Genomic DNA, 26,541 nt, shown 5'->3' on the forward strand with positions numbered 1-26,541 from the left:
TCAGGGACGTCTACGCGATGGAGCCAGTCGCCCCAAAATTCAATCCATGGTCTTCCTGCCCGATCACATTTGATCGTCGAGACCATCCGACCAGTATCCGTCACGGCGGGTCGGCCGCACTGGTCCTCGATCCAATCATCGATGGATTCCACCTCACGCGGGTCCTGATGGACGGTGGCAGCAGGCTCAACCTGCTTTATCAGGATATAGTGCGCAAAATGGGCATTAATCCATCACGGATCAAGCCCACAAAGACTACCTTTAAAGGAGTCATACCAGGTGTAGAGGCTCGCTGTACGGGCTCAATTACGCTAGAGGTTGTCTTCAGATCTCCGGACAACTTCCGGAGCGAGGAGTTAATCTTCAATATCATCCCTTTTTGCAGCGGCTATCACGCACTGCTCGGACGAACCGCATTTGCTCGATTCAATGCGGCGCCTCATTATGCCTACCTCAAGCTCAAGATGCCGGACCACATGGCGTCATAACAATCAATGGAAACACGGCGCTCCCTCCGTACCGAGGAGCACACTGCTGCCTTAGCAGTAGAAGTACAGAGCGCCCTTTTCAAGCAGAACCTTAATTCAGCGGCAAAGCTCCCGGACACTGTCAAGAGAGTCCGGACAATTCTGCAGCAGGACAGCTCGGCTCGTCAAGAGCTCGACTAGCAATTCGGCCTCCGTCACAGCCCCTATCAAGTGGCGGCATTCGTGTCACGCGTACATAACTACGCACTTAAAGTACCATGGGCATAGATGGAGGCATAACTAGCTTGTGGTCCACAATACGGCTCGACCGCTTCCGGACACATATACTTTCACTATACCTTTTTTCTCCTTTTCAGGTTTCTTTTCCACAGGCCCTCCCTGACGGCCTGATCACTGGTCCTATCAAAGGATAAATACACCAAGATAGCAAGAAGCACAGATGTACGGGGGAATTTCTAGGTGGTTTCTTTAACGATCACTCTACCCGTTTTTAGGACCCACATGCAGCTCTCCCTTGGTTTTGGCATGCTAAATAGCATGTTGCTTATCGCACTATTTGTATCAATGCGCCTTGACGTATTAATCAAATTATAATGGAAACAGTCTGCGGCCCAAATTTTAGGGCCCCAGCTAATTACCTTTGCTCCCTTTCTGTTTTCCTTTTTCTGTTGATAACCTTATCAGATAGCACCCGTACACTTTGGTACGTTTCATATTTGCCAGGGGCTTCATGGCGCCCCGCAATACGGCAACAAAGTCCGAACACTTTTTATAGTATAGTTTGGCACCCCGAATTTAGCACTATATGCATTGGCTCCGAATCATGTCTTTGGTCAATAGTTGGGTTGCCCGGCTCTTGTGCTTACTACCTTACGTTCCGCTATATCGGCTAGGGTAGTATAGGGAGAACTACTGCGATTGTGTCCTGGTTTATCCGGATGAGCACCTTAGTAGAGAAAGCCGAAAACTGACTGTCATGATGCGGCGAGAGCCGATCAGCTCTTCAGAGGTTTCAAACCGCTAGAGGTTTTTTCCGCATTACGCGAAGGATCGGTACTTACCCGATCAGGTGTTTACAACACCCTAGTTTGGATGCTAGGGGCTGCGCCTACATTTTTATTGTCGAACTCCTATGGCTAAGTGAGGGTGATAAAGCCATATAGTCTGATTGCCTTGTTCGTTGCGCTAAACACCTCCTTCAAGGACCAAAAAATTGGATCAAGAGTGTTTAGGTTCCATCCCGAACACCCCCGTATTACCTACGTGGGGGCTGAAGCCGACGACTGGCCAACTCTCAGATATAATAATAATGGCCGCACAGGAGGTAAAAATTTAACACAAAGCATTATATTACATAAATTGTCTTTGTTTCATAATACAGGGCGAGACAATATGAATGTATTCATTCAAAGATCACGTCTTTCGCACACTGCTCCGCAACAATGCGGGATCCCTCCAGGACTATCAAAATACAGCTCGGGCTTGCGGTGCTCCTTGCCCTCAGGCGGCCCCTCGGTCACAAGCTTGACGGCGTCCATCTTCGCCCACCAGACTTTGACATGGGAAAAGGCCATGCGCCCGCCCTCGATGCAGACTGACCGCTTGACGACGTCTAGCCGAGGACAGGCATTCACCAGCTGCTTCACGAGGCCAAAGTAGCTACTGGGTATAGCTTCGGCGGGCCACAGCCGGATTATCAAATCCTTCATGGCCAGTTCGACCACCCTGTGCAGCTCGACCAGCTGTTTTAGATGATCGCTAAAAGGCACCAGATGCTCTGGCGCAAGATATTGCGACCAGAACAGCTTCTCCGTTGAGCTCCCTTCTTCGGCTCGGAAGAACTCTGCAGCGTCTGACACACTGCGCGGCAGATCCACAAACGCCCCTGGAGAACTCCGAATACGGGTTAGTAAGAAATACTTCTTCTTCACATACTTGCTTTGCATACTAAACGCCTTACCCGCGGCGATCTTCTTGGCCTCCTGGATCTCCTGGAGGGCGCCCTGAGCTTCAACCCGGGCCTCCTCCGCGCTCTGGTGAGCCTTGGCGAGTTCAGTCTCTCGAGCCGAAACATCACACTCCAAGGTCTCATATTTTTTCACAGCGTCCTGGAGCTCTTGCTGGACCTCGTTAAGCCTGGCCTTGAGCTTCTTACGGGCGGCTTGCTCCTTGACAGCTTTCTCCTCGGCTTCGCAGGGCCTTTTTAAGGGCCTCGACCTCGGTCGTCGCTCCTACACATATCATGGCACTACGGTCAATACACATCCTTTATTCTTTCCGAATCTACTGCAAGTTACTACATACCCTTCTTTTCTTCCAGCTGCTTACTCTCTTGGCCGAGCTCCTCCTCAGGCCGCTCCAGTCTCTGCTTTAGTCTAGAGACTTCTACAGTGTGTGAGGTCGTGGCCAGCAACGACACATGCTTATTCACATAAGACATATTTAGTTAGTTTCCTGTGAAATTTAGTTGCTCCTATGTCCAGCTTTTCTTTCCGAACACCGGACAGTGTCTCAGGGGCTACTGTCTGTATTAGGATTTTCTCTTTTGCGTCGCTTACCTCAAAGCCGGCCAGCAAGCTGATGCAGGCTTTGGTCAGTCCTCTCTTGACGTACTGAACCCTCTCAATCACCGTACCCATAAGGATACGATGTTCATCCACGATGGAAGCGCCTCGTAGCGCTTCCAGCAGATTATCCGGTGCCTTTGGTTGGACAGAGGTCACCGGCGGAACAGGCACACCTCCTCCTTTCAGGGAAGGCTGCTCGCTTGACTCCGGAGCCGTGTAGGCCTCCGGAATGGTATTCGGCTGGGAGCCGAATTGGATATGGCCCCCATTGCCAGTCTCCATGGGGACTTCCTCCCCCATGTGTCCGGCGGCCGACGAGTCATCCTCTCGCGCCACCCTAACAGCCTCATGAACCTCTCCCTGGCCTGGGAAGGTCCTTTGGGACACCACCTCGTCGTCGCCCTTGGCCGCGGGAGAGTGAGCGGCCAGCAGTGACTCGCTGGCCATCGCCTTTGAATCTAGCGAACCTCCTGATGAGGATCACTGGGAGCTGTCGTGGGCCGGACTGTAATAGCATAATTTATAACATATTAATACCATGAAGCAGACACATGGACGTATACGGGTTTTTAGTACTTACGATATAGCCAGGGGCTTGTTTCGGGGTTGCCGCTCTGGGCTGCTGTCGACATCCCATGCGGAGTTATCCGCGAGGGGGCCCTTCCCCCTCTTGGACGCCTCCGCCTCCAAATTTGTGGAGGCCGCCCTCTTCTTCCTTCCCCCCTCAGGGGGGGAGTTGCTTTCTTCCTCCTCCTTGTCGTTGTCTTCGGCGGCCGAGGAGTGAGTTTTGTCTTCGGATGACATGTCCAAAGCTCCCTTACGGCGGGGGCCACTTCGGACCCCCTTGGCCTTTTTCTTGGCCTTCTTCTCCAGCGCCTTGTAGGGCGCTGGAACCTGCATCTTCGCCAGGAGCAAGATGACTGGTTCCTCGGGCAGCGGAGCCGGACATCGAATTCGCTCCGCTTTCTCTGTCCATGCCTGAAAAGTAAACCATAAAGTTTTTAGATATCTTCCTTGAACAAACAAGAGGAGGATGCACCTTGAGACAGGAAAGACATACCGCACTGGCAGGATGGGCAAGATCGTGCCCGCGGTCCGAGTCTATGGCCGGCAGCGTCTCGTTGCCCTTAAAGAGCAACTTCCAGACATCTTCATGAGTGGTTCCGAAGAGCCTCTCCAAAGTCTGGTGCTTCGCCGAATCAAATTCCCACAAAGGTCATGTTCGGCTCTGGCATGGAAGGATCCGGCGAACAAGCATCACCAGGATCACATTGACGAGCTTGATGTTTTTATCCACCATGCTCTGGATGCGCGTTTGCAGCGCTATCAATTCGTCCGACGAAGACCAATTTGGGCCCTTCTCTATCCAGGAGGCGAGCCGCATTGGGGCTCCGGACTTGAACTCGGGAGCTGCGGCCCAAGTGGCGTCACGAGGCTCTGTGATATAGAACCACAGCTTCTGCCACTCCTTGACGGTCTCCACAAACGTGCCTTTGGGCCATATGACGTTGGTTATCTTGCTCACCATGGCTCCTCCCCACTCCGCGTGTTGGCCATCCACCACCTTCGGCTTCACGTTGAAGATCTTGAGCCACAGCCCGAAGTGGGGCTGGATGCGGAGGAAAGCCTCACACACGACGATGAATGCTGAGATGTTGAGGAAAGAGTTCGGGGCTAGATCATGAAAATCTAGCCCGTAATAGAACATCAGTCCGCGGACGAAAGGGTGAAGTGGAAACCCTAACCCGCGGACGAAATGAGGGAGGAACACCACCCTCTCGTTGGGCTTCGGTGTAGGGATGACTTGCCCTTTGGCCGGAAGCCGGTGGGCGATTTCCTTCGCCAGATACCCGGCCTCCCGAAGCTCGACGATGTCCTTCTCCTTAACGGAGGAGGCCATCCACTTGCCTTGCCCTCCAGATCCAGACATGGTTGAGTGCTTGCTTGAGATGGGAAGGATGCGAGCTTGGGCGCTGGAGCTCAAAGATGGGATGGCATAGTAAGAAAGAAGGCGTGGGTGAAAAAAAGGTAATCCTTATCCCCTTATAAAGGCAGTGAATATCGAACGCCTCCCCACTCGCCTTAAAACTCGCCTATTCCCAAGGGCTGTACAAATGGCACGGTTTGATTACCCACGCCCGTATTGATGAGAATCCTGCAATGAGGGGACATGATCTCTGCTTTGACAAGACGTGCCAGTGGAAACCGCATCTCGAAACGCAGAACGGCAGACAAAAATGGTTCGAAATAATGACCGTGCAGATGTGATGTCATCTTGCCAAAAGTTGTCGGCTGATGGGACTCGTGAAATATTATACTCTCTACGGCTGTGTGTGTGTGGTACCTGTGTTGCAGACCCGGACACGTTCGTTTCATCCGAAGACTATCTTGGAGTATTCGGAAAGGGGACCCCGCCTTGCAATGCCGAAGACAATCTGCGCGCCGGACACCTCGTCATTGAAGCCTGGTTCAGGGGCTACTGAGGGAGTCCTGGATTAAGGGGTCCTCGGGCGTCCGACCTGTTGGACATGGGCCGGACTAATGGGCTGTGAAGATACTAGGCCAAAGACTCTCTCCCGTGTCCGGATAGGACTCTCCTTGACGTGGAAGGCAAGCTTGGCGACCAAGATATGAAGATTCCTTTTCTCTATAACCGACTTTGTACAACCTTAGCCCCCTCCGGTGCCTATATAAACCGGAGGGCTTAGTCCGGAAAGATATACGATCATAGTCATACAGGCTATACTTCTAGAGTTTAGCCATTACGATCTCGTGGTAGATCAACTCTTGTAACACTAATATTCATCAAGATCAATCAAGCAGGAAGTAGGGTATTACCTCCGTAGAGCACTACAAAAAAATACACTTCTGTGATGATACGTGTTTGTCACAGTAGGTCGCGTTTTTTGTCATACATGTAAATCCATGGCAAATTTATGACAGAATCAAGATAGTCATACCTGTGCTGTCGTAGAAGTGTTCCATGACATTACCAAAATTATCATCACGGAAGTGTCCACTTCCATGACGATAAATCGCGCGTCACAGAAGTGCTTTCTTCAAGGGTGACCGACACGTGGCATCCACCGTAACGGAACGCCGTTAAGCTATCGGGTCGGTTTTTGGATCCGATAACCCGTTAACAGCCCTGACCAATGGGGATTTTCCACGTGTAAAATCATCATTGGCACAGGTGTCACTCATCCAATGGGCAAGACGCGCCTATGATATGTTGACACATGGACCGGCCCATCAAGTTTAAATGGGCCGGCCCAACTGAAGGCCCACAAGATTTTGCGGACCATAATGGGCCGGCCCAGCTAAAGGCCCACGAGATTTTGCGGACCATAATGGGCTGGCCCAGCTAAAGGCCCACAAGATTTTGCGGGCCATAATGGGCCGGCCTAGGTAAAGGCCCACAAGATTTTTGTGTCCCATAATAGGTCGGCCTAGGTAAAGGCCCTCTTGCGGGTCATAATGGGCCGGCCCAGCTAAAGGCCCACGAGATTTCGCCGACATTAATGGGCCAGCCCAGCTGTAGGCCCACAAGATTTTGAGGACCCTAGTAGGCCGGCCCATTAACTGGCTGCCATGTTTTGGACCAAATGCCGGCCCATATTTGATCTGGTCCATTAATGGCCTGCCACGCTCCGGGCCTAATAGTGGCCCATATGAGATCCGGCCCGTTAAAAGCCTACCACGTTCTGGGCCAAATTACGGCCCAGATCAGGTCCGGCCCTTTAAGAGGCTTTGGGCTCGATTATGGCCCATATCAGATTCGGCCCGTCAACTGGACACTATGCTTTTGGGCCCACTTGCTAAAGGCCCACTTAGTAATTCGGCCTGATATTAGTTTTGGCCTGTTAAGGGCCCGTTTATCATTTCGGCCCTATATTAATTTCGGCCTGTTAAAAGCCCGTCATAGTTGGGCCTAACTACGGCCCGGTTTGCATCCGGCCTGCTCGCAGCCGATGTCTGATTGGGCCAAACAAGGACCGAGACAATTTTGGCTTGTTAAAAGCCCGTGATTTGATTCGCACAATCATGGGCCGGGGTTCATTTTGGGCTGCTGCGTAACTAGTAGGAATTAAGAACAAACCTACTCTATACAATAAAGAAATTACGGCATAGTAACTAAGAATAAACCTACACTATAGAATAAAGGATTTAAGGTATATTACATCCACTGGGCATCGAAGTTCGCCACTAGTGATCATAAGGCGCAACGAAGAAGCAGATTACAAAAACTGGGCACCATTGCAGCGTAACAAAATAATACTGAACCGAGACCACTTCCAAGACAGTTCAAGAAAGGTTAGCCTTGCGGGGGAACTGTTGCGCAAGCTACTGAGCAAGGCTGTGAGACCGGCCTAGCATGTCGGTCATAGCTTCCAGGTGTAGCTGTTTAGCGATGAGGTTCTCATTGGTGTTCTCCACAATCTTTCTTAGAGATAGGACTTCAAGTCGAAGTTGAGGGTCAGAATGCCTTTCTGCTAGAACTTGGGACTGAAGAAGTCGAACTGATTCAGACAACGAATTCTGTGAGCTTGTCTGACTGTTAGTCTCAAGTAACTTGAACACTGCATCAAGGCAAGACTTTGGGGTTGTCTCGCTATCTTCAAGATGTTTTGCCTTCTTTGCTGCAATATATGTTGGGTTTGTCTCACAGCCTTCAGCAGACTTGTGCATGCCATCAGGCATATCACCCTGAAACAAAGCAGAGAGATGACAGGTTTTGCACGTGTATAAACAAAGATGATAATTGTTCTGTCAATTCAATCCAATTTCAAATTAGAAAATAAAGAGTATGTTCAAAATATCAATAGCATAATTTGGCATTGTTCATAATGCGGGGGGCTTCACCACACTACTGGATTACCATGTCAACATAACAAGCATAGATGAAGGGCAAAGAAAATCATTGTATCTATTTTGGATAATGTGCATGGCATGTTGTTCATATCATCAGCCACATCAGTAAGATAAAACAGGAGATGACAAGGTGCAAACGTGGGCTGCTTCACCACACACTGGATTATAGATCCACAAAAACAAGCATACATATAGGGAGTATTAAGTAATGTGCATGGTATGAATAAGGAATTTGGTTTTACAAGTAAAATTTAGAACTTACGGTTCTTACGAACATGCATTTTGGTAGAAACAGCAAACTAAACAGCAGTAAACGATAGGGAGTATGAGCAAATTAAACAGCAGTTGAGGATAAAGGCTTTAGAGGGACTGAGTTACATTAACAGTTAACACCGGCTTTATAATGCCCTTCTCCATGTCAAGGGAAGGATAACTCAAGAATTTCAGCACAGAATCTTCTTCATAAGCATTGCCTGTACTCTACATTTTGTAGAGAGTAATTATAGATATGGTAATACTGGAAGGGATAGAGGATAATGAAGATAAGATGCAGATTGATGCTACATAATCAACTACCAATCCCTGGAAGTACAAGCGTTACAGGACAAAATGTACTGACAAGAGCAATGGGCTACACTTCTGCACTGGCATTGTCTGTGTATTCTACTTGTTGGTAAGATTAAATATAGATCTGATGTTTTTTAGTAAATGGTGGGCGAGGGAGATAAGATGCAGAATGCTACAAAATGAACCAATCCCTCTTCCCATAATACAAGAGTGTTTTGAACACTGGTGTACTATACAAAACGTTCTTATATTATAGGACGGAGGGAGTAGCTGTTAATGTAAGTACAGAGATAGACCACGTTCAGTCCTTACAAGAGGACTGCAGAGCTAAACCTCTTCAAAAGCATTGGGTTGATTCTAAATTTATGTAAGATTCCATACGGATATTATAATGTCCACCAAATGGACGATTACGAGGCTAACATGTGCAGTGATGCTACATAATCAAATAGCTATGAAAGTAAGTATGGTCATACAGGGCAAGAGGTACTCACAAGAGCAATGCAGTGTGCAGTATAGTTGCGAGATTCTGTGGTCCCTTGAGAACGAATGTTCTTCTGCTAACAATTTTCGTACAAGTGAGACATTAAGGCAAATGCAGAAATGTAGTTCAAATTGTGATGTGATATCATAGACTGTACCTTACGTTGCAGCCGAGACCAATGTGTAACAAGATTATTCCAGTCACCGTCGGATAAATGTAGCACCAGAGACTTTACAGAAATTTCGTTCAGAGGCTTGCCATCGAAGTGCGCTTGCCTCGGGTAGGAACGATACTTCATCAACGAGTGCTTGAAAAGCGCAACCAACCCTTGCTCGTCATCACAATCCAGTTTGCTCCTCGCCTACTTAAAAGAATGGAATCTTGTGTCTTCTGTCAGTAGAAACATATGCAGTAATGACCATGAATAACATTAGTACATTACTTACGCGTAAGTTGCGGAGGAAGATTGGAAATTGTTCTGTGTCTGCGGTATAATCTTTCCATGAAGGAAAGATGCGCACAAAGTTCCTGACAACGACATAAGCTTCGTCTTCTAAACTGGGAAGAAATGGAACAGGGGTCCTATTTGCTGCAATTGGAGCTCTCTCTGGTTCGAAAAGGGATTTGGCAACTGGATTTGGTGTACTCTTTGCTGGAATGGGGGTTTTGCGTCGTACAGCTGGTGCTATGTCAACTGGCATAATCATACTATTTGCTGCAGTTGGGGTCTGCTGAGTTGGGGCATCAGAAATCACCAGTGTAGTAGGGCTAGAGTCTGCTAGAGTTGGGGTATTTTGTGGGTCAGGTGATATTGCAACTACACCTAATGGGCTATTTGATTTATCAGGTGCCACTACCTTTTCCAAATACTTTGCTTGTGCTCCTCCATGATCAGCAATCGCCCTCTTCCTTTTGAACGTCTGATACACAAGAACAGCATTTGAATGGATAAATATGGTATGATGACAGATCGAATATGTACTGAAAATGGATAGGCAGGGCGTATTCACATACACGATGTGTAAACTAAGCTAATGGTAGTTCAACAAAGTAGAAGCAATGCAAAGCATCAGTTGCAAGATATGTGCGAGCAATGTAACCTTGGAAAGTTATAGCAAGTACCTTGATGGGTGAATAAGATAGGGCATCTTCCTCTGACTCCTCCACTAGGGAGCTACATTGACTTAGGTCTCCCTCTAGCTCAGAACCACTGTTAGGATCATATTCTGAGCATGAATCTGTAGGTGGAGAGCGTTTGCATTGCATTGCATCCAGACTTGATTTCAGTCCCTTAATGCCAAGTTTGACAGCCATGGCATTGTTCTGCTTTATTCTTTTCATGCGCGCAAGCTCATAATCATTATGATGCTGTTCAGAATCTGAGATTCATGAAAACATAAAAAGTAGTCAGATTATCTACGGAATGCATTGCGGATTCATCTCGGAGAGTGTCTCCCTATAAACCCCTGCATATGCAAAGTTCACCTCCCCAACCGTGCTGACCAGACCACACACCGAAATACAAACCCCTTATGTCTCTATAACAGGCAGGCACACATTTCAAAACTGAAGTAGGAACATTAGAATCATATGAAATTCGTATTTGAACAAATAAACTAAGCAATTATGAGTGGCGTAATGTTTAGCTTCAAGGGTGGAGTGTTGGTAGTGCGACACAAAGCAAGTAGGCAGATTGTATTCCATGTAAAAGATCGAAACCTATGTAAAAGCTGGAAATGACACTTTCTTTCTATACAATGCAGTGTTCGTTACCCACACATGATGGAAGAGATCACATATAGAAATACTATTCACTCATGTCTACGGTTCCAGTATTTAGAAACAGGGTGGTCCACCCTAAAAGAATATTGACGACAAATATGACAAGGCAAGCATAGATGTAGTGAATCAATCATTTACTTGTGATCTTACTAGGACAAGTATGCAGAATCGTAACTGCAGTAAGAGACCGTCCAAATTCTGAATGAAGAAGTTTGTCTAGCACTTATTGTTTGCAACTAATCGACGTGAATAATTGGATATTATATTGAATGAGTAAGAAAGACAAGTAAAATTGTCAACAAACCTGGCTTGCAGTAGTAATCTGGGTCAATGTCACTACGACCAACAATCCAAAATGACTAGTTTCTGTTCCAAGGGCCAGAATTTTGAAAACCCTGTGAACTTTAGAGGTACTAAATATTACCGAAATACATCTGAACCATTAAGTGTAGGTAGCACTGAGCACACAAAAAACCCTAATGACAGTCCTGCCTAATGAGTAATGAATCAATTAGAAAATGGGTGATGAGGAGTGGCTGTTGAGTGTTGAGGACGTATCTCAGGATAAATCGGGTTGGCTTGGTGGGTGTTGCACGCCTGAGCCCTGAACGGACTAGGAAGGTAGGCACGGTGGCGCGCCCGGGCAGCGGTGACGCTGTTGGGCGAGCGGCTCCTGGCCTCCTGTTAGTCTGGCGTCTCCTCCTAGAGTCATGCCGTCCAGGGACGGCAAGTCGCCGGCGAGGCAGGCGGCGGGGGGCGAGTAGAGATCGGAAGCGCGCAGCAGAACAGAGGGGAATCGGGGCCTGGGACGACCCAAAATCCCAGGGTGTGCCGGCCACCGTGGGCACCCTGTAGAGATACACACCCGAGCGGCGAACATGCATTTTCGAAACTAATTTAGGAACATTTAGCTGACCAATTACACACCCAAGTTAAGATCTATTTTCTGGTTGAGATCAAAAAGTTGAGGAGATATGAAGTACCACCTCTCTTGCGGCGCCGTGTAGGCATCGGGGGTGCGATGGCTGTCGGTGGCATTGAAGCAGATCTGCGACGGTAGACGGCTGCATCGGGGGATAAGTCCCGTTGCGGTGGAAGAGAAGGTCGTGTGAGCAGCCCTGGCAAAGAGGACGACGGCGCCGATGAAGCGAGAGGACGCGATGCAAGGCTATTGATCCGTCACCGTGGATGAGAAACGTCCATCTCTAGCAGTGGAGGACGCGGTCTTGGTAGGCGCTCCGGCATGGTGGAGGACGGTGGCGATAGATGTGGTGGAGGACGGCGGCGATGGATGGGGTGGTGGACGGAGGCTGGTGTGGGGATGGGGTGTTCTAGCGCGGACGGTGTATGAATGGGAAAATGGAGGGAGAGGTACGGGGAACCATGTTTTTGGGACGCGCCTGTCTGAAATATTGGAAAGTTGCGAACTTAGCCCCCGTTTAAAATTTGGACGTCTCATCGGTTGCGGATAGGACAGTAATCTCGCATCTCCCAAATATTTGCCGGTAACTATTTCGGGCGAGGAGAGGGTGTTTTGCCGCCCACGGTTGGCGCCCACGGTGTATGAACGGGGCTGACAGGTAGGGTCATTGTGTCACGTCTGATGGAAGTTACACATCTGTCCCTATTTAAAATATTAGCCTACATCGATTTCGGACAAGGAGAGTTTGTTTTGCCGCCCACCGTGTATGAATGGGGAATGGAGGGAGAAACAGAGGTCTTTTGGACGAGCTTGAATCAAATGAGTTTTGCCGCCCATGTTTGACGCCCACCGTGTCGGAATGGGCTCAGAGGCGGTCGTGTCACGTCTAATTGAAGTTACTAACCTACCCCTATTTAGAGCAGTGGAAATCGGGCCGATGGATTGTCCATGTAATGGGTAGACAGTAATTTCCATCTCCCAAACACTTGGCTTCGGGCAGCCGACGTGGGAGTGGACATTTTGCTGCTTCTTTCGAATTTTGGGACAATAAGCATCCACGTTTACCCTGGCAACTAAATTCGAATCCATTTTGTATTCCTATATGAATATTTATAAATCATTCAATGTGTTTTTATATATCTTCAAAAGGATGACAAAGATGTATTCCACTGTCATATATGAATATGGTTTACAAATGCCGATACTCAAATTCAGAAACTAGAATCCAGTTTAAGGTGAATTCGAATATTTGGAACACTTCATGTCCAACTCAAATGTCACACGCAGCATAATGTGTACTCCCATTTAGATATGCACACAAGCGATGTATCAAGATTCAAATACCGAGTCAATCAACCAAGAATGTACAGAACTAACAGACATATAAACACTTATAGAGTATATAGATCAATAATATCAACTAACATACATAAGCCAGGCCGCTGTACTTTTTTGGCTACAACAGCATCCTTTTTTTAGCCAGCATCTTGGCCCTTTCCGATACGTGCCACTTATGGTCCATCTATACTACTATTGCTGAATGCACATTCAGCCCGATTGGCATATTTGTAGGTCTGGCACAGCAATCCAAATGAAATGTCTCCGAGTCTTATCAATTAATACAGACTTGTGCTCAAATAAAATTACAAACCAAAAAACAAAAAAACAATTATTACATGATCTCTAAAACAAATGGTTTGATTGATTACATGAACAGACAACACAAAGGTTATTCAACTATGGAAAGAACATTTCACCTATGATTTACCACGTAGGAAGTTAATTTCCTTTTTTCCTTCAGGACCTTAACAATCTGGTCAGTCTCAGCTTGCTTCGTTTTGAAATCCATCAAATATTTAATGGTTGTCTTGAGTACTGCTTGTGATTGTGCTGTTTGCTTCCTCAACATGTCAACTTCATCTCTAAGTGCAGAAGAAGAATCTCTTTCTACCACTAGTTTAGCCTCTAGAGCATCAGCAGTTGGCAATTCATAATGCACGATTGGGCCGGTGCCACTGCTGTGGGATGATGCAACGTCCATGGGGACCTCGCTCTTTGATCTTGGGCTAACCTGTTTTGCCATTAAAGTTCCAATTGGATTCAGAAAAGTTGAAGTTAGCAAAACATCTCAACTGGGAGTTATAATAGCAAACCAGTTAAACAAACAAGGAATTAAAGAGTTTCAATTGGATGCTGAAAAGTAGTTATTAACATCATTGTAACCCGTTGTTGTAGCAGCAAAGCAGTTAAACAAACAAGTAGAAATTTAAGTTAAGGCAAATAGGTAATTCTTAACAGTAAGTATCAAACACATAGATAGGCGCAGTCTACAATATGATTAACAGGCTGTGCCATTATGTAATCAGTAGCAAACTAAATTAAGCCAAGCAACGTAATTGAACAATTTTACAATAAGTTGCTAACTAAAATTCCGAGAAGCGGGTAACTGAACTTACGCTAGTTCTTCGTACAGGCACACTGCAACTACTTTTTCGCTTACAAGGTTGTACGAAGGATTCATGGCTTCAATTGCTTGGATACGCAATCCCAATACTTCTTTCTTCCCACACTGCATGGGTAAGTCGAATGGTTAATCTGGTAAGATGGTGCGTCCTTGATATGTTATATGAGGACGTGTAGTCAGACTAGTTGTAGCCAAACACATCACACTGGCTTTTACTGTATATTTCATGCGATTACTTTTGGCATATCGAGATCTAAGCAATCTACAATAGGATGAAAAGACTGGCATCCTTCACATTATTGGCGAACTCAGTTCATAGAAACAAGCAATTCAACCATTCTGTGGGTAAATCAAAAGCGCCACTGGAATATTTTTCACTATCCAATCATACACGCAAAAAGGGGCGACGCCACCATAGGGGCTGGTATGGGCGGCCGCCTCAGGTGGCTGGAAAGTGTGCACCTAGTTTGAGTTGTCCAGGTTGGCCCACGCTAGTTTTGTTCGTCCCAACGCACGAGCAGGCAATGTAAAAAATGAAGAAAAATGTTTCAATTTGGATGGGCCAATAACATAAGTGCAAGGCAGGCCCTATAGCAGGCTCGCGGCCAAAACGAGCGCCTCCCATATCGATCGACAGCAGGAAAAATCCCAATTCATTCGCTCCAGCCTCCAGTCTGGTTCGCTCCTAACCTAGCCGCCGCTGGACATACCGACACAGCACTTCCTCGCGCCCTCGTTGGAGGGTGGTCGCCGGGCTTCAAGCGAACGGAAGGACAAGAAGATGAAGATCCAACCCTGGGTGTAGCCTGCATCGGAGGCAACGGCGGCAGCAGGGGCATGGCATCGAGCTTGCGCAAACGGACAGTCGCAGCTTGCAAGAGTACCATGCGCAACGAGCAGGTACATCACATCCCTGATTATATCTAATTCAACTCTTCAATTTCTGGCCAATAGTTAAACCTGACGGTGTTGTAAAACTGCTTGTGTGTAGGGAATCTATGAGAAAATGAAACCAATTTCTACTTATTTTATAACTCCCCCAATCAATACTGAACTGACTAAATCTGATGTATCTTATCAAGTTTCCGGTGCAAACATACAAGCGCATGTTGTTCGTGAGCCTGAAGTGTCTAATGAACAGACTGCTAATGAAGGATTTGATGCAAACATTTTACATGCTCCTGGTGATGAACATATAGTGTCTAATGAGGGATCTAATGCAAGCATTTTGCAAGCTCATTGAAGGATTTAGTGTCTAATGATGATCTACTATGTTGAGAGAGACAGAGATTTGCAGGCATTGATGACAAGCAAATTATAATGCATTTTCATAGCTTGAGGAAACGTCGATGCCATCTACCAGAAAGTCCCCGTATCATGACAACATAGCATAAATACTTTTCTAATCTGTTGTTTGAAACTATTGGCATACTTGTGCAGGATATATATTGATATGCAGTTTGCGCACTGGTTATACGTGCAATTACACTTCGATATTTTCAGCCAGAGAACGAATAATTGAAGCAGGTACAGACCATGTTTGTAGTCCTTGTACACCATGTTGCATTTTGTGTTTTTTGGTGCTTGCATCATTTAGTGTTTATAATCTGAACTACTTTGGATCATTAGCTGGTTTTCAAAGTGCATGTAGCTTCACATTTCTCAAGTTATGTTGATTTCCGGAGTGCAAGTGCCTTCGTATTTTTTAAGTTAAATGTTCGCCCCTGGTAACTTGAATTCGTGGATCAACCACTGCACACAAATCATACATGAATGCCAGTACAAATTAAATGAAATGCAGGGACTTACGCTAGCTCGTTGTACAGGCTCACCGCAGCTCTGCTTGCGCTTGGGATGTTCCATGTACAAGTCCATGTTACCACTTGCTTGGATGTGCAGGCCTTGTGCTCCTTGCATCCCCCTCTGCATTTTTGACACGGCGAATGGTTGATCAAATAAGAGGAATCGACCTTGATGTTGTACCGGAGGACAGATACTTACAAGGTTATACGGGTGTGCAGGATGTGTACCAGATCCCGTAGCACCGTCATGCTTCGCTAAAATATGGATTTGCTTGTTTCAGATGAGCTAACACGCAGTACTAGTACTAGTAGTACAACTTTTTGGGTGATCTTGCATGTGATTTTTGTGTGCCAAATGACGGTTCTAAATTCCTCTTTTGACCAAAACATGCGAGAGGTTGACACTGATTTCTTATAGATTACTTTCAACTAATCCCTCTATCCCAAATTTCTTGTCTTAGATTTGTCTAGATACGGATGTATCTAATACTAAAATGTGACTTGATACATCCGTATCTAGACAAATCTAAGACAAGAATTTTGGGACGGAGGGAGTACTTTATGAACATCAATGCTACCTTTTAAGAGGGTATATTTGCCTCAGTAACTTGTGTTATGGATATTGCATGTAATCCCTCTGCTCTCATGCCTTTGAAGACATGTTCTAGTGTCTTTGTTCACTCATTTCTGTGCGTATATGTAGTCATATATGGAGTATAATATCGAAAATCATCTTATATTTCTGAACGGAGGTAGTAATAAAATATGGTTTCTGTTTGAATTAGAACCAGGTCCGTGGTGGAGATGAAGTTCTCAAAGTCATGCCGTGTGAACTGGAAGACCTGATGATGAGTTCTACTGCTGAACTATCCAGCTGCTGTGTACTTGTCGCCACATGTCCTGAACTACTGTTTTCCTGTAGCATTGTTGTCAGGCGTGTTCTGGAGGCTGTACTTGACCACAACAATTTCCTGGATGTGCCTTCGATTACGAAGGGTGTGGTTCTTATAAAGTTTCCCAACAAATCTGATGTGGCCTGTCTTCATCATCATGTTTATGAGTGGAAAGACCACTGTGTTAGGTTCTCCAAGGTTGACAAGATGGTGATGGTGCATGTAGACATCTCACACGAAGTCCATGGCCTAGTCAGTTATGCGGGGTTCATCCCGTAGGTCGGTGGCAAGAAATAGTCTCCAGAGTTTAGTTAGTGCAACTTTGCTTGTCTGTAGTAAGTACTATTGTTCAATACTTGATTTGTGTTTGTGAACCCTGTATTGTTTATTAGTACTGCCGCTTTTGGTGTGTGGTCAGTCCTGAGAACGGTCTATGTTAATGTCTGTCCACTCAATTTTGTCTGCAGAGTTTACTTAGTGCAACTTTGCTTGTCTGTAGTAAGTACTATTGTTCAGTACTTGATTTGTGTTTGTGAACCCTGTATTGTTTATTAGTACTGCCGCTTTTTGTGTGTGGTCAGTCCTAAGAACGGTCTATGTTAATGTTTGTCCACTCAATTCAGTCTGTATATTTTGAAGTATCCAGATCATATTTTTGTGAGGACGGTTTATCAATTATGGTTACACTCCAATATCTGTATGCATTGCAGGGTTTATCGCACCCACCAGGATTTCCAGTCCCATGGATGTTCGGTCCATACGATTTGTCACGACCTTTGGACTGTCCTGCTTGTGGGAGTAGGCAGGGCCCCTGCATGCCACGCATAGTTGGACGATCAATCTTCTGTTTAGTACTTCAACATAGTGATTTCCTAGTAAGGATTCACTTGTGTCACATCAAGTAAATATTATTGATTTACTGTCTAAATCTTATTGATTTAATGTCATGTTTTCTTTCTTTTCCTGCAATTTTACGATGCAGGTTTTGCCATGTGACATTCATCACAGAATAAACCGTTTGGTTTGCTCTACGATGGCTATTTTTGCAGGTTTCACTTCTTATGTCGTGTCAGTAACGAAGGCACTGTCCATCACTTATATTACTGGAAAAAATTGGATCAATCTATTGTCTGAGTACAAGCTGAATCCCTATGATGAACTGCAGTTTGGTTTAACAAAAACGCCACAATTAGTCCTTCTCGTGTTTAAAAGAAATGAAGAAAAAAACTGGATCACGGTCACAGATCCTAGTCAAGTTAGAAAGCTGATCATAGCAGACCAGACACGATCACTGCTGTCTCGCATAGATCGAGCACCGGCAGTTGCTCTAGCACTGACAGCGGCAGCAGCTCAGTTTGGTCCAGCTGAGGATTGGGCACCGACCGCGTCAGCGGATCAGTCTGATCTACCGGAGGATCGGACATCGACACCGACACCTGCTCCGACACCGGCACCAGCTCTACAAGGAGCACCATCTCCGGCAGTAGCAGCGGCTTCGGCACCTGCACCAACACTTGCACTTGCATCTGCTCCGGCCCGTGCAGTTGCACCGGCAACAGACTGGGCTGCAGTTCGCACTTCATATACCAAAGTCCTTACAAAAACCGACATGTCCACCTTCTTGGTAAGCATTGGCCGCCCAAGTGCTTCGTTCTTTTTTCTTTCCATGTTGTTTCACATGATTCACTGTGTTGATCTAACTGTTTGGGTAAGTCTTCTTGTTTGCAAATAGAGAATTCCTAGAGCAACGAGGGAGTCGTTCAACAATCCGGGCGACCGCGGCCAAGTTTCTCTTACCATGCGCAGCCTTGGTGTGAATGAACCTGCACAATATACCGTAAGTACAAAGGATGGTCGCATGATGATTGGTGCTAAAGGATGGTCAAGGTTCAAATCTAAATCATATCTTGCGGTAGGGGATGATGTCAAAATCGAACTTTCTCGGCAAGGAGAGCTGGTCCAAATCAACTTTGAAATTCTTCAGTAGCAGCACGCAACCGCCGAACTGATCTATCCTCTGAGAGATTTTGATGTAATAATCTGGCATGGTGAAACAAGTGTCCTGTGTGTATAAGTAGTACGACAGTATTATTTATCACATGGTATATCGTTGATAGAATTGCAACTCTGATTGCTGGTTAGGAACTGTCGTTCGATTTCATTCCAACAGCTGTCGTGCTTTATTCAATTTTGTGTATTCGGCTTGCAATATGAAAAGCGCTGAGGTAGAACACATGGGCCCCCAAACATGCAGGGTCGGCCTGCGGCCCAAAGTCCAGAACCGTGAGCCTATCTGAGTATTATATTCTCAGCTGAACCCCCATAATGCCCGTGCGTTGCAGAGGGAGTATATTTCTCGGCAAGGTGAGCCTGTGATATAAAAGATTTGTATATTTCTTTACAGAGGGAGTATCTCTCTGTCAAAAAATATATATTTATGTGTAACTAGTTACTCCTGTCTTTCTACTTCCTTTCGCTGATATGTGGGGCAACCGGCACCGGGGTCCACGTGCCATATGCACAAATTAGAGTGCACAACTTCACGGTAGACACACCCCGGTCGTATCGCCGCAGTAATGCCTAATGAGCCGTCAAATCACAACCCCCCTTTCCATCTTTAGCAGTAAGCTGGACGGACGAAGCGGCAATATTTCACTGGGCCTGAATCCCCTTCTCCCTCGACTGCTTGTTCAGAGAAAACCCCCTCTCGGCGATTGCATAGGGTTTTCTCATGGAGAACTAGGTATGAATTCTTCATCCATCCCCGATAAATCCAAGTCCCTTGGTCGCAGGTAATCCTAGGATGGCAGCCGCCGCCGTTGATGCATTTTTCTTCCTACTGAATCTAGTGTGTTTCATTTGCAGTGCCCAAAGTGCGAGTACCCTACAGGTTTCTGCACCCTCGGCGAGACGCCACACTTGTTCCTTCTCATCCTAACACAACATTTTGAAACGCGCACAGTATGTTCCTAGAATCCTCTTTTCTATCCGGGAGGGTGGAGTTTTTTTGAACATGTTGTGTTCTCATATTATTTTTCCTGCAGTGTATTATTTGCTCTGCCAGAACACATGTACTCAAGATGCTCGACCTTGCCATAACTGAATACACTAGTTTAATGGTCACAGTGAAGACAAGCCATGGATATAAGTTCCGAGTTTGGTTCATGAACCAAGAAGATCGCTGCTTTTTTTATGGACGAACTTGGATACTTTCTCAAGTGTTACGGACTGAAAGTTGGCGCACGAATGTTGATGGAAATAGCAAAACCTGGTCTCATCTTCACTGCGATCTTCCACCCCGACGTCGTTCCAATTGTTCATCCATGTTAGTTTTGTATCTGGTTCTTGCTTGTTGCCTCGATTACTTCTTAATCCACCTATTCTGTCTAACTAATCACAATTTAACTTTAGAAGTAGCAACGAATCTCTCACGAAGATGCTACTTCTAACTAATATTTTCTTATAATTGGTGGCACGTGTAGGTTTTTTCAGAGTTAAGCAGTCTGCTTGTTTGTTACTCTATAATAACTCGGCTGTTACTAATGGCACTGAAGTTGACTGGATCGACATCCACAAGTTCCTACACTTTATTGATCATCTTGAGGTCCTTGTGGGGCGTTTCAATGGTGGAAGGCCACGTGGGATATGTGTTCCACTGCTGCACTCATTGAACAGGTCCAACTGTGTCGAGAAACTTATGGTACGAGTTGTTTTCTGTTATATATGTTGTTCAGCTTTTGTTGTTAAATGCCCCTGCTGGTTTCAGCTAAGGTTGTTAAGTACTCCTGCTGCTTTTACAGTCTGTCGTGTTTCTTCAGTCCTGTCTTCCTCCAGCCACCAAAACCAAAACAGCACTGGCGGGGCCGCCTGCTTCCGCCTCCCACGGCTAGCTGCGCCTCAGCGCACGCATCACTGCCCCACCGTCTCCTAAATCGTTAACACCGACGTCCTACGCGCGCTTTGGTGCGCTCGCCGCGGCGCCGCCCTCTCGCGTTGTCAACATGGTCAACAAACAACAGGAATCGGCAGAAGTACATGGAGAGGATGACAGTAGGGGCCCACCACGTCAGCGTATGGAAAAATAAAATGCTTCCGCCTAGTGTTTTCCTGACATCTGGGACCCACGACATTGTGAGCGTATATAGTCAATAGGCAAGAGAACAGCACAAGATCGGCTGACACCTGGGACGTAGCTACTCGAGCAGTATTTTTTTTGTTTGGTATTGTTGATATGGAGCAGGGTTTGAACTGGGCTGTGGCCCGTCTAGCCCAGGCTTATATTTTATGTTCACCATGTGACCAGCCCAACTATTTTTTTCTTTGCGAAAATGAGCCCAGTTTATTTTTTCTGAAGAATACCCAATCCAGGCCTACTTATTTTTCTACGCCCTGATGGGCTGCAACTCTTTCAAGACGCCTGCAAATCTTGAAAGTAATATGAAATGGGTTGTAAATATAAAAACAGATGACAAATTGGCAATTACTTTATAATTTCTGAATTTTTTCACATTTTCAGATTCCTATTTCACTGGGAATTAACCTAATTTAAATATATCTTCAAAGTACTTTAAATCTGGCTTGACATTTCGGTATTAAAAATAGTTTGGAACCCATAGAAATATGTGAAATTGGCCCTGGCCAACCAAAAAATGACTGCAATAAATTGCATAAGAAGTTGCCATGAGCTATATATAAATTATTAAAAAAAGAGGGAGTGGTCTGACTTGTGGGCCTGTTTAGTTGACGCCTATGCAAGATTTTTTTAGTTATTATATACGTCAACAAACGATTCTAGCAAACGTAACCGTTGGATGTCAATCCAACGGCCGTTGTGTTTCTTCAATCTCTGATCTTCTTGCTCCAGCCGCCAAAGCAGCATCGGCGGGACCGCCTACTCCCGCCTCCCGTGGCCGGCTGTGCTGCCGCGCAGGCCTCAGCGCCCCCTACTACTCCCACTGCTGGCCAGGGCATCCCTCTACTCACCCACACCCCCTGTTATTCTGCGGCGACGGCAGCCTCACACCGCAACCAAACCAGTGAACGCTCGTACTCCTCTCCGCGTGGGCATCCACTGTCGCGTCTTCCCCGACTCCGCGTCGTCCCCTTCCTAGGCCTCGCCGTCGTCCACCGCCGTGGTGCTCTCGGCGCGGCGTGGTCAATGTGGTCAACGACCGACTTCCATTGGAAGAGTACTATACATGGAGAGGCTGACAGCTGGGTCCACGGCAGCCGCAAGGAAGTGCCTCCTTATTACGCGGAAAATAATTATTCCTCCACCTGACAGCGGGAACCCATCGGATGGGCCACCAGTATTTTGTGAAAAAAATCGTTTTCCCGGACTGCTGGGACCCACCGGATGGGCCACCGTATTTCGTGAAAAAAAGTTCCCCCGCTGTCAGCTCGGACCCACCGGAAGTGCCTCCTTATTACGCACAAAAAAATGAATACTCCCCCGGCTAGCTGGGACCCACCTTGGTGGGAGGCTGACTTGTGGGCCTACTAAGTTGACGGGGACGAAGGGCTTTTTCAACTTAGTCAATATGAACGATTCTAGCTCCAGTGACCGTACGATGTCCATCCAACGGCCGTAGTGCTTCTTCAACCTCTGGTCTTCTTGCTCCAGCTGCCCAAAGCAGCGCCGGTCATGCCGCATGCTCCTGCCTCCCGTGGCCGACTGTGCTGCCGCAGAGGCCTCACCGCCCCCTACTATTCCCACCGCTGGCCAGGCCCTGCGGCGACGGCAGCCTCACACCGCAGTCGAACCAGTGAACCCTCATACTCCTCTCCGCACGGACTTCCACTGTCGCGTCTTCCCCGGCTCCGCATCATCCCCTTCCTAGGCCTCGCCGTCGTCCACCGCCGTGGTGCTCTCCGCGCGGCGTGGTCAACGTGGTCAAGGAACGACATCCATCGGAAGGGTACTGTACGTGGAGAGGCTGACAACTGGGTCCACGGCCACAACCCAGTTTTTTTGTGATTTGCCAAGTAAGTCGCTTTGTCAGGCCTGTTGGGCTGCAAATCTTTCAAGACGAGGAGAGCTTTCATTCGGCTGGACGAGAAAATGGCCCATCAGTAATGAGAAATGGGTTGTACATTTTTAAAACACATCAAACCGGCAATTAGTTTCAAATATCTTTTTTTTATTTCAAGATTTTAAATTACATTACTTTTTATGCGTGGAGAATTTGTTGGATTTTATATCGATATACATTTATTTTTAAAATCAGTTTGAATGTGAGTCGAAATTTTGGGATTAAAAACAGTTCGGACCGCACCGAAATATGCAAAATTTCGTATAATTTTTTAACCGTGGCCACAATATGGGCTGTAATGCTAACAAAAAGAATATGGGCTCCAAAAAAACCTTAAGAATTAGCAAATGGGCTGTAAATTATTAGAAATAATGGCAGATGGGTTGTATGCTGTTTTCCACAGATTTGAGGCTTTCCTAAAAAAAAGGTTGACGCACAAGCACTGACTGTTGGATGTCCATCCAACGGCCGTCGTGCTTCTTCAATCTCTACTCTTCCTGCTCCAGCCGCTCAAACAAGCGCCGGTGGGACTGCCTGCTCCCTCCTCCCGACGGCCGGCTGTGCTGCCGCGCAGGCCTCACCGCCCCACCATACTCCCATCGATGGCCTAGCCATCCCTCTACTCACCCACACCTGCTGTTATTCTCTGGCGACAGCAGACGAACCAGTAAACCCTCGTACAGTCGTACTCCCCTCCACGTGGGAAACAACTGCCGAGTCTTCCCTTCCTCCGTGTTGTCCCCTTCCTAGGCCTCGCCGTCGTCCACCGCCGTGATGCTCTCGGTGCGGCGTGGTCAATGTGGTCAACGACCGACTTCCATCGGAAGAGTACTGTGCGTGGAGACGCTGACAGCTGGGTCCACGGCCGCAGCAAGGAAGTGCCTCCTTATTACGCGCAAAATAATTATTCCTCCACCTGATAGCGGGGACCCACCGGACGGGCCACCGTATTTCGCGAAAAAAATGTTTCCCCCCTGACTGCTGGGACCCACCAGCTACACCTTCGCACGCAAGGAAGTGCGTCCAGGAAACAAAAAAACGATTCGCCCCCCTGACTGCTGGGACCCACCAGCTACATCTTCACATGCAAGGAAGTGCCTGACAGTCGCGACCCACCTGGTCGAAGCGTACGTAGCGTTGTCATTCTGGTCGCGAACGTGTACGTACATATATAATGGTGGATGTAGAGGTGCGCACGTGTCGTAGTAGAGGCGCGCACGTGTCGTAGTAGAGGCGCGCACGTAGCATGTACACGTACATACAACGGCCAGGGTGCAAGAAAGAAAATACAGCCACGTATGTGTACATACGGGCGGGGTCTCGAATGCCTACTCGCGCATACGTACGGCCAGGGCTCGTGTACATGGCTGGGTCGGAACGGAGAAACAGCGTCGTCGTCATGTTCATGGGGAGGCAACGGAATGCGTCGTGTTCATGGGGAGGCAACGGAATGCGTCGTGTTCATCGGGAGGCAACGGAATGCGTGGGAGCCAACCGGCTGGGTCGGAACGGAATGCGTGGTCGTGTTCATCGGGAGGGCTTGGACGGAACAGGCGATGGAAACGAGGCCTGGCGTACCGCACAACGGAGGAAACGGCCTTGTGTTCGACCGGCCATGTTCAAAACGGGATCCTGTTCATCGGGAGGGGTCTGGCGTACCACAAAACGGACGAAACGGACCTCCTACGGTCGAAACGGGGGTCCTGTTGATCGAGAGGGGTGTGGCGTACCGCAAAATGGACGAAACGGACCTCCTACGGTCGGAACGGGGGTCCTGTTGATCGGGAGGGGTGTGGCGTACCGCAAAACGGATGAAACGGACCTCCTACGGTCGAAACGGGGGTCCTGTTCATCGGGAGGGGTGTGGTGTACCGAAAAACGGGACTCCACGGGATACTGTTCATCTCCACCGTCGACCTCCTCCAGCCTCCACGGGCTCCTGTTCATCCAGCCTCCACGGGCTCCTGTTCATCCAGCCTCCACTGCGCGCTACTCCACCGGCTACTGTTCAACCACCCCTCCACCGTCTACTTTTCATCCAGCCCTCCACACCACAGGGTCCTGTTCAACCACCCCTCCACGGGCACCCCTCCATCGTTTACTGTTCATCCAACCCTCCACACCACGGGGTCCTGTTCAACCACCCCTCCACGGGCACCCCTCCACCGTCTACTGTTCATCCAGCCCTCCACCACACCACGGGGTCCTGTTCATCCAGAGGCAACGCCACCGCTCACTGTTCATCCAAACCCCCCCGCAACGCTCACTGTTCATCCAATCGATCGGCTTCAGTTAGCAGCAGTAGCGAACGAATCGCTCGATCGGGTTCAGTTAACAGCCATCGATCGATCGCTCGGGTTCAGTAACGCGTAGCCTGCAGTGCAATCGCTCGGGTTCAGTTAGAGCCCAACGCCTCGCTCGGGTTCAGTTAGAGCCAACCACCTCGCACACACGCGCGTACGTGTACGAGAAAAACGCGCATCGCTCGGCCCCCGACCTCCCACCGTAACCGGGAACTCCCCGAAATTTTCCTCGCCCTCGCTTCTACCATGGTTTTTTCCGTCATGGACGGCCCAAAGAATGTCATGCAGCTGCGTCTCCGGCCCACCCAAGACGAAAAGGCCATTTTCTGTCATGATTTTTTGTCATAGAAGTAGGAGCCCACCACATCTATGATGATACCGGGTTTTGTCACAATTATCGTCATAGAAGTGTCATATGTATGACAAAAAAAATTCGTTCGGCCCAAAATGTCACGGGTGTGTCTTTTTTTGTAGTGGAGAGGGCCTGAACCTGGTTAAACATTGTGTCCCCGTCTCCTATTACCATCGATCCTAGACGCACAGTTCGGGACCCCCTACCGAGATCTGCCGGTTTTGACACCGACAATGACGCCGACCCAATGGATAGCACTCTATAAGAGTGATTAGAGTTTAAGTTCAGGTTGAGTTTAAGCCGAGGTTTTATTTAAGTTGAATCTATGTGGAACTTTAGGCTAATTTCGGTTGAGTATATGTATATTATGTCAAATGTCGGTTATTTAAATCGAATCTATGCTGAACTTCATGCAAATTTGGTTTTTACTCTGTTATATATAAGGGATCGGTTAGCTCGAGCAAAAACTTAGTGGAGTGAAAATACTCCACTAAGCGTTTACTCCGCCGGATCCTTTGCTATTTTTAGGGGATCGGTTAGAAATGCCCTTAGATAAGTAACACAAAATGTTACTAGCCTATATTACTACCTTCATAGTGGGTAGTACTCCCTCCGTTCTACAATATAGTATGTATAGATTTTTTCAAAAAAATTATCAAACTTCGCAAACTTTGATTAAGTTTATAGAGAAAACTATTTATATCTAGAATACCAAAAATATAAATATAAAACTACATCTTATAATAAATCTAATGATGTATGTTTGGCACTCTAGATATAAATGTTTTTCATATAAATTTGGTTAAAGTTTGTGAGTTTTGATTTTTTTAAAATCTATATGCATTACATTATGGAATGGAAGGAGTAACATATACGTGGGGTCATATAACCCTTCATTTGTTTAGTTGTAGACTCATTTTACTTTGGGTGTGTTATTGAAAGGATCGATGTGGTTGACTAGAGGGGGGATTAATAGCCAACTACCAACTTTTAGCTTTTCTTAACAAATTAGG

Source organism: Aegilops tauschii, chromosome 2 (genome assembly GCF_002575655.3).
Source record: "Aegilops tauschii subsp. strangulata cultivar AL8/78 chromosome 2, Aet v6.0, whole genome shotgun sequence".
NCBI classification, from domain to species: domain Eukaryota; kingdom Viridiplantae; phylum Streptophyta; class Magnoliopsida; order Poales; family Poaceae; genus Aegilops; species Aegilops tauschii.